The sequence below is a fragment of the Rhinopithecus bieti genome, unplaced genomic scaffold, assembly GCF_001698545.2.
Source record: "Rhinopithecus bieti isolate Rb0 unplaced genomic scaffold, ASM169854v2 scaffold_37463, whole genome shotgun sequence".
Lineage (NCBI taxonomy): Eukaryota > Metazoa > Chordata > Mammalia > Primates > Cercopithecidae > Rhinopithecus > Rhinopithecus bieti.
In genome coordinates this window covers 1,151,762-1,161,656 of record NW_016815818.1, presented here as the reverse complement: position 1 = coordinate 1,161,656, position 9,895 = coordinate 1,151,762, and positions in this window count along the sequence as shown.

Sequence of the window (9,895 nt, the reverse complement as noted above, 5' to 3'; positions counted from 1 at the left end):
GCACCTGTAGTCCCAGCTACTTGGGAGGCTGAGGCAGGAGAATCGCTTGAACCCAGGAGGCGGAGGTTGCAGTGAGCTGAGGTCGCGCCACTGTACTCCAGCCTGGTGACAGAGCAAGACTCCATCTCAAAAAAAAAAAAAAAAAAAGAGAGAGAGAGAATGAAAAGAGAGCTATTAACAGTTATACTAGGACAACAGATTTAAACCAGAACCATCCAGGGAAAGCAGGGATGTATGGTATTATAGAGACCAGGGAAGGAAGGAGAGGGAGGGGAAAGAGGGACTGCAAGATTTCAAACCTAGAAGACGGAAAAATTTTGGAGTTGACAGGGACAGGTGGGAGGATGGTGGAAGAAAGTGGCATGGAGTACAGAGAAAGAAGGATGAAAGGAATTTGTTTCTGGAAGGAGTTTGCTCCAGTTGAGTGGCCAAGCAGATGTTTATTTTATGGAAGAGAAGACCTGCATCTTAACTAAATTATTACACAGATATTTGTTAAATTGAATTGAGACAACAAAGACCTTCTGAGTTTAATCTAAAGAGGACTGATCGTTAAGGTAATGGGGCAGGGCTACCCCTCTCCCCTTGGTTTTGTTTGTTTATATATATGTACTTAGAATTTCAATAGAAGTATCTCTTGGTGGGCTTGTTCCTATCCCCTGGGCCATCTGCAGCCCAGGAAGTCTCATCATGAACCAATGACTCCAATGTGGGCTGAAAACATAAATGTGGCACCAAACAGCCAGACAGGTAGAGGAAACTCAGTGAACCCTGCTCCAAGCTGGATGGAAGAAGCAGGGAACTTAATTCACCTTCTACCCCTCTTCCCGACAATAGTGCAGCAGATGAGAACAAAAGTAAGAGGAAAGTCAACCCCAAAATGTCAAGAGAGCAAAAACTCAGCCTTCCCTTGCCCTAAGTTGTTTGGGACTTTTGTGCTTAGGTGTCTTCCAATCAGACCATCGGCCAGCAACTCCTGCTGTGTCCTGTCCACAATGGGAATTAGCACCAGCCCAGGACTTTTCTGCACTCTGTTCTGAGCTCATGCTCACACTTCAAAAAAAAAAAAAAAAAAGGTGCATGAGGAGGAATATACAGGCCACTAGCTGGGTCTCATATCACTGTCCAGAATAGGATCTTACACAGCTCCAGTGACCCAGAAATTTGAGGCAGAAACTAACCATTGGCTATCCAAGTACCTGTGGCTGCAGTTACTTGATCAAGCTAATCTCCCTGAGAGTGTTGATTACCACTGAGTTAACAGCACAGGGGTTTGGGATAGGACAAAAGTTGCTGGGCCAGAAGCTGTCCTTGAGCTGCAAACAGTTTGCTCCCAATCCTCAGAAACAGTTACCTCTTGGAACCTTCTGATAGAATCAACTCTACATGTCTCTCAGACTCATCTGTTAACACCAACATCACAGAAGAAAGAAGATGCTATAGTTTGCAGTGGCTCACAAGCTTTTTGCCATGGCACACTCGTGAGGGTTGCAGCAAGCTCTTGTCAGTCACAGTGAATCCTTGCAGCAATGAATTTCTAATGGGGGTGAAAGACTCCAGAAGACATGATCTATCAGAACAGGCTGAGAGGTGCAGTACCTTTGAGAAAGCCTTCCCTAGTTCTCCAACCCACCCCCAGGGAGGTTCTGATTCACTCCACAAAGGAGTGTAGTCCTCTCTCCCCTTGAGAATGACTGGATAGAAAACAAGTCCATTTACAAATCAGAAAACTTACCACATACACCTAACTTCCTATGAACATTTACCAGCTGTATGAATCACCTCACTCTCTTAGCATTCATTTCCTCCCCTCTAAAATGGGGGTGGTAATAATAAAAAGCTTGTCTCCAAGGGCTGTTTTAGAATCAAATGAGGTAATAAAAGTGCCTGCAACATAGTAGGAGCTTAACAAATGTTTGGGCTTCAGTTCAGCTGACATTTTAACAGTGTGATTAGTGCCCCCATGAAATTGGTATTTTCTGATTAGTGGGTATTTGCTCTGAACGAGACTCCAAATATGATTCTCCATCAGGAGAAACCCATTTGTTGGGTAATAAATCAGATGGGTGCCTCCATTCCCACTTGGTCCAGGCCACTAGAGTGACCCATCATCAAAAGGGCAGTAGACAGCTCTAACATCATACTCAGTGGTGAGACAGAAAGCTTTCCTCCTAATATCAGAAATAAGACAGGATGCCTCTTTCACCTGCTGTTCAATATTGGCTGGAAGTTCTAGCCAGAGTAATTAGGGAAAAAAAAAAAAAAAAAAAAAGGAAATAAAAGGCATCCAAATTGAAAAGGAAAAAGTAAAACTGTTTCTATTCATAGATGACATGACCCTGTATATAGAAAATCCAAAAGAATCCGCAAGAAAGTTACTAGAACTAATAAGCATTCAGCAAAGTATACAGTTTGTGTTTCTATATACCAGCAGTGAACAAGCTGAAGAGAAAATTAAAAATACAATTATATTTAAAATAGCATATTTTTTTAAATCTAGAAATAAATTTAACCAAGAAGATGAAAGACTTGTATACTGAAAACTACAAAACATTGCTGAAATTAGATTTAAAGAAAAGAAAAGACATACCATGTTCATGGATAGAAAGATTTAATATTGCTTAGATGTCAATACATCTAACAAACAATCTGCAGATTCAAAGAAATCCCTATCAGAATTCCACAGTCTCTTGAAAAAAGTGGAAAAGTTAATCTCAACTTCAAATGGAATTGCAAGGGGCCTCGAATAGCCAAAATAGTCTTGAAAAAGAGGAACAAACTTGGAAATCTCACACTTCCCAACTTTAAATTTTACTGTAAATCTACAGTAATCAAAACAACATGATACTGGTATGGGGATGGACATCCAGACTGGTGGAATTGAGTCAAGAGTCCAGAGATAAAGCCAAACAGCTATGGCCACATTGATCATTGGCAAGGTGGGCAAGTCCATTCAATGGGGAAAGAACAATCTCTTCAATAAATGGTGCTGAGAAAACCAATTTCCATATGCAAAAGAATAAATTTGGACCCCTACCTCACATCCCACATCCCATACAAAAAATAACTCAAAATGGATCAACAACCTAAATACAAGAGTTAAAGCTATAATATTCTTAGAAGAAAATAAAAGTGATAAATCTTCATGACCTTGGATTTGATAGTGATTCTTAGCTATGTCACCAAAAACATAAGCAACAAAAGAAAAATATATAAATTAGACTTCATCAAAATTAAAAGCTTTTGTGCATCAAAGGACAATATTTCTTTTTGTTTGTTTGTTGAGACCAGGTCTCTTTCTGCCACTCAGGCTGGAGTGCAGTGGTGCAATCACAGTTCATTGTAGCCTTAAACTCCTGGGCTCAATCTATCCTCCCACCTCAACCTCCTGAGTAGCTGGGACTACAGGCACATGCCACCATGCCCAGCTAATTTTTTATTTTTTTATGGAGACAGAGTCTCACCATGTTGCCCAGACTGCTCTCAAACTCCTGGGCTCAAGTGATCTGCCTGCCTCAGTCTCCCAAAGTTCTGGGATTACAGGCATGAGCCACTGTGCCTGTTCCAAAGGACATTATCATGAAGTAAAAAAGAAACCTCCAGAATGGGAGAAAATATTTGCGTATTTTCCCTGATAAGGGGTTAATATCCAGAATATATAAAGAAGTCCTACAACACAACAACAAAAACATAAACAACCCAATTTAAAAATGGGCATAGAATTTGACTATATCTTGCTCCAAAAAAGATATACAAATGTCTAATAATGAAAAGACGTTCAACATCATTCAACATTAGGAAAATGAAAATCAAAACCACAATGAGATACCACTTCACATTCTATCTTCACAATGGGATACTATAATGGCTACAATTAAAAAACAAAACAAAACAAAACAAAACAAAAAAACCCAGAAAATAACAAATGTTGGTCAGCATGTGAAAAAACTGAGATTCTTGTGCATTGCTGATGGGAATGTAAAATGGTGCAGCTGTTGTGGAAAACAGTTTGGTGGTTCCTCAAAAAGTTAAACTTAGAATTAACTAGAATATGACCCAGCGATGCCACTACTAGGTATATGTCCAAAAGAACTGAAAACAGGGACTCAAATGATACTTGCATATCAATGTCAGTATTAATATGCAACACTTGCAGCATTGCTTACAATAGCCAGAAAGTGGAAACAACCTACATGTCTATCAACAGACGAATGGATGAACAAAATGTGGTGTCTACATTCAATGAAATATTCTTCGTCTATAAGGAAGAATGAAATTCTGATACATGTTACGGCACAGATCAGTCTTAAAAACATTATGCTAAGTGAAACAACCATACACAAAAGGAAAAATATATTATGATTCTGCTTATATGAAGCATATATAATAGTCAAATTCATAGAGACAGAAAGTGGATGAGAGGTTACCAGGGCAGAATGCAGAGTCATTGCTTAATAGGTACAGAGTTTCTGTCTGAAGTGATAAAATGTTTTGGAAATATACATGGTGGAGTTTGCACAACTGTGTGAATGTAATGCCACTGAATTGCACACTTGAAAATGGTTTTATGTTATGCATGTTTTACCACCAAGAAAAGGGCAATAGAAAAGGTAGAATGTAGTTAATTATGTAATTTCTTATGTAAAATGAATTGAACTCAGAGAACCCAACCAAACAAATGAAACTAGACTTCTTTCAAGCTCAAACTCAGTAACTGTAAATGTACCCAGGCTTTGCAACAGCCTTGACTCGGGCTGAAGCATGGAGCCACTGGGCACAGAGCTGCAGGGCTGAGGACAATGAACACATGCCAGGAGGCAATGGTCATGGATGCTGCTTGCTTTCTGCAGAGGTGCTGGAATCAGGTACCTGCAAACAGGGTGGGACTCAATCCATGTTTATTGAGCACCTATTATGTGCCAGGTACCATACATGAAATGGTAAACAGTGAGTAACCTGCCTGGGGCACTTGTCCTTGGCCTGTCCTCTGAGGTCTGAGCAGAAGTCCCTTGAGCCCTGGACCTTGCCTACCCATCATGGTGTCTTTCCTCATGGTTTGTTTCTGGTTTCAAGTGTAAAGACTGTGTAGATGGAAAAGTATTCTACAGATGCGGGATGGTTTTGCTGTCATTCCTATTATCACTGGGGATTTACTAGGTCTTCTTGGGAGACAGATGCCAGCCTAGCCAGCCTCCAACGCAAGGCCAGGAAAGCAATCAGAGGCTCCTGGGTGTGAGAAGAGGTTCTGAGCAGAGGGCAGGGAATGGCAATCAGCACAGGCAGGTTCCAGAGGCTCCAGCCTCTAACCAGCAAGGAGCCCAGTGCTGCAGGCTATGCTCCCCTAGAGCAGGCTGCTTTCTTCTTTCCACACGGGTGGACTCAGTGCCCCACCATGCAGTAGGGTCTTTGCTCATTATCTTGCTCACACACACTCTTGTTTATGGCTCCCCTCTCTCTATCTATTTAGTCCCACCCAACCTTCAAAGCCTGGCTCATGGGAGACAGGGTTTCTAATGGAAAAAGTTTGGATGCAGATGGGTCTGGATTCTAAATCTCAACTTACCAGCTGTGTGCCTTGGGCCTTTGCCATATGTGAAAATGGGGATAGTCATCCCATATTCCAAGCCTCCTGAAGGGGAATGAGTGTCAAGGGTCTGCCACACCATCCACCTCTTCCAGAAGTCTCCCCTATCCTTGCAGTCCACTTTCTGTCCTTCCTCTGAGAGCATCACTCTTATGAGTGTCACTCATTTGGTAATGAGTCTTCTCTGTCCTGTAACATCTCTGGTGGGGAACTGCCCTCGGGTATTGTGATGTAACTCCTTCAATATCGTTAAACTTTCCGTGGTTTCCATGCTTCTCTCCCCACTCAAACTGTCTGCTCCTTCATGTAGAGACCAAATCTTGGCATCTTTTATCTCCCTCCGTGGTGGCTAGAACACAGTGGGTGCTAAATAAATTGAAAATGTATTTGAGGCAAATGGAGGGTCCACAGGCAACAGAAGAAACCCCCACAGGAAACAGATCACATTTGCTCAGAGTAATAGCCCATTCACATTCCCCACTCTGGATGCAAGCGTTCCCTGCCCACACTGGCACTTCACGAACACTCCATTCATTGAGCACATGAAATCTGCTGATGCCTCAGCTTAGCAAGGTCAACTGTAGTGGCTAATCCAGAAAAATATTCGCTCTGAAAAAAGTCACCTCTTTTTGTGAATTTTAGAATGTCTTTAGAAATGGTGTTTATCTTCTTAGTTTTGTGTGACCATTTAAAAGAGTCAATGTAAAAAAAAAAAGTTAATTAAAAAAAACAGTCAGTGTCTTATGAGCATAGCTCACCCTCCATTAGAGAGAGGTGGCTCAGAGAGTAGGCTGAAGTGGCAGAGGGTAGCTGGCCAGGGATTTAATATACGTCACCAATAATCCTCAAAGCAGGCAAGATACTTTCAGAAAAAGGATTCATTGCATGCTACAGCTACCATGTGCCTTGTCCCTTGGAGCTGAAAGGACTTCCCAAGCCTGTTGAACCAGGAGGTCACTGGGCTAGGGGCCGGGAAAGCCTGGGTGCTGATCTTGGGATGAGTTACCACCTCCCTGGGCGTCAAGGTCCTCATATCAGAGAAGGCCAAATTAAACCAGAGGCTCTCTGCGGTCCCTCTTGCAAGTTTCATTGATTCCAAACAGTAATGAGCCTTCCTATTTTCCAGAAAGTCAAATAAGCCAGGGAAAGGGGAAAAAGACACACTTAAAGCCCCAGGATTCTGGCCTTCAGCCCAGCCTTGAGGGCAGGGACAACGGCAGTTCTCCTGTCTTCACCTCTCTTCCCACAAAAAATCCAAGGGTCCTTCCCCAAGCCCTTCTCTGTAGCTGCTGGCAGGCCAGGACAGTGCTATGAAATGGGCCAGGTGCCATGAATTTGGAGGAGCTGGGGAGGCCAGTTTCACAACCCAGCTTTCCTAAGAGAAAGAGGCTATTTCTTCCCATCCAAACCCAACACTGGGAATAAATGTAACGGCTCAGATGGCTTAGCCTGTTGTATGTAACATCTGTAATATGCCAGGTACTTTATTTGCCTTGGGCCATTCGAGTCCCAAAACAGCACCATGACATAGTTATTACAGTCCCCACATTTACAAATGAGGACACTGAGGCTCAACTTAAGACATTTGGCCAAAGTCAAGGTGATGGTACACAGCCGATGGGAGATTTGAACCCTGGTCCGTCTACAGCCAAAGCCTTTTACCTTTCAGTTAGATCTTCCATAGACGTCTATCTGCCTGTCTCTGGGGGATTCAGCCACATAGAGGGGGCAATGGGACAGCCTTTAGTGGGTGCATGAGCCTTCAGTTCCATGACATTCTCTCCCTCTCTCCTGACTCATAGGGCAACCAACTGCCTGCCCAGGTTACCTGAGACAGGGGGACCCCAGACACAGACTTTCAGTGTGAAAGCCATTACAATTCTGGGCAAACTGGGATGGTTAGCCAACCTCCAACTGAGACTCCTTTGTGCTCTATGGCTCCAAAACAAAGCAAATGTATTTTTAGAATGCAAACATAATTGAGGGACATTATCAGTAACTCCACTGAGGAGAGCAGCTTTAGGCCTGTCCCCTAGTGCAGCCCCAAAAAGCCAGATCACACGATCAAAGAAACCTCACTGTGTCCCAGCTCCAAGCTAAGACTGAGGGTAGCCAGTCTGGGTTGAACTGGGGATTGCGGGAGGTGGACAGAGAAAGGAAGTAGTCTGTAACGGAAGGCAAATGGGCCAGATTCCTTAAAAACATTAAGCCATGAAATGCTCATTGCACCCCCATAGCATGGGGTTACTGGCCCATTTTACAGAAGGAGCAGTCATCTTGGCATTTTGGAGACCATTTAGAGGATCTTCTCTGAATCTCCCAAATATTTAAGAAGGCTAGATCCTGAGGGGCTCACCAAGAGACTCCTCTCCCAAACTAGGCAAAGCCCCCATGACACAAGCCCATGGGGAACTATTTCTATGGGAGAGAGTCGCCAGGCCAGTGCCAAGTCCTGCTCCCAGCCCTCACTGGGCAGCTGGTAAACCACCTTGTTCAGGTTTGTTGCTCCCAAATGTATGTATTAAGGGAGGAGACTCCTCCCTACCACAAGTCCCTCATCAGACACTCCTAACCACTGTTCCCTTCCACCTGAGGTTGGAAAACCAGGAGGGCAAAGCCTCTCTCCTGCTATCCAAACATTCTGCTTTCTTCAGGCAGCACCTCCCCCAGGAAGCCATCCCACACTACTCCAGCCTGCAGTGTAACCTCCCCCCTTGACCTCACTCTACTGCTTCGTAATGCATCTCGCATTCTTGTCTTGTGCTATTATTTAACTTAATGTATAAGAGGATAGGTGCTGGTGAGAGACCACCTGGGTTCAAATCCTGGCTTCTCCTCTTACTAGCCGTGTGGCTTTGAACAAGTTGCTAAACCTCTCTGTGCCTCAGTTTACTTAAATGTGAAAGAGGTATGGCAACATCCTCATAGAGTCATAGGGAGAACTGAATAAGTGAATAGACATGAAGTTTTCAGAACAGTGCCTGGTATGTGACAAGCACTAGTTAATGTTTGCTAGCATTATGTTAATGTTAGTATCGATGTTAGTAAGCATTGTCTCCCTAGCTAAACTAGAAGTTCCTGAAGCGCAGGACTAGAATCTGATACTTCTTGCATTCTCCATCTTAGGCAGACTCCACCAAGTCAGAGCTAAATAATCATTTCCTGTAGATTGACCTTGACAGAAAACATTCATTTTACCTCATGGAAGAGAAGTATGTCTGCCTGTTAGTTGCCAATAGCTGCCTTTACCAACATCCCGCATGGTGGCCCAAGGAGCAGTGCCAGAGATCTTAGAGTGAAATTACAGCCCTTCAGGCCATGTGGCCCCAGAAGCAGAACACCAGGAAGCTGGAGACCACAGAGTAAACCCCCTTTTTTCCCCAGGAGCTGTGTCATGCAAAAAAGCCAAAGCTTCGTGAAGAGTCCTGGAGTAAATCCCAGAGGCTTTGGTTCTCATTCTGGCTCCAAGCTCTGTGACCTTTCACAAGCCCCTGAAGTACCTCCCTGGGCCTCTGTTTACTCAGTTGTTAAATGAGAGTTGCTCAAAGACCAATGACTTAGTTCCTTCCAATTCTGACATTCCATGAGTCAATTTCAGAGTAAGGGAAAAAGCGTCTTTGAATGAACCTGACACATCATTTCAGGAACAAACAGCTCTCCCCATTCATTCACTCATTCATTCATTCCACAAACATTGCCTGGGCTTTTACTACAGCCAAGTACCATTCCAGATTAGAGCAGAGGGGGAAAAAAAAAGAGACAGAATCCAACAATCGCTCTAAAGAAAAACGAGATGGAAAGGGAGAGCCAGGGAGGGCACAAAAGGGATTTCATTTTAGATGGGAAATGAGGAAAGCCTCACTGAGAAGATGATATTGGAGGGAAACCTGAAAAAGCAAGCAAGCAAGCCAGGCAGATATCCAGGGAAAGAGTGCTCCTGGCAGAAGGACCAGTACGTGCAGGGGCCCTCAGGCAGGAGCATGCATTAGCTGTTTCAGTTACAACAGGGGCGTCTAGAAGGCCCGTGTGCCTGGAGTGAGCAGGACAGTGACAGGACATGAATCAGGGAAGTGGAGATCCAGCCACGGGGAGGACTTTGGCTTTTGTTCAATTACAAACCCAGATTATCTAAGTTTTAACGTCAATGAATTTGATGCCATTCACATATATGCTGAGGGCAAAATACCTAATGCATTTGTTCATTTTTACCTCCACCCCCACCATCATGGATCTGCAATCTATTTATAATTTTATTGTCATTATGTTCATTTGGGGCAGAAAAACTGAGGCTTGGAATCACCTGTTTCTCTG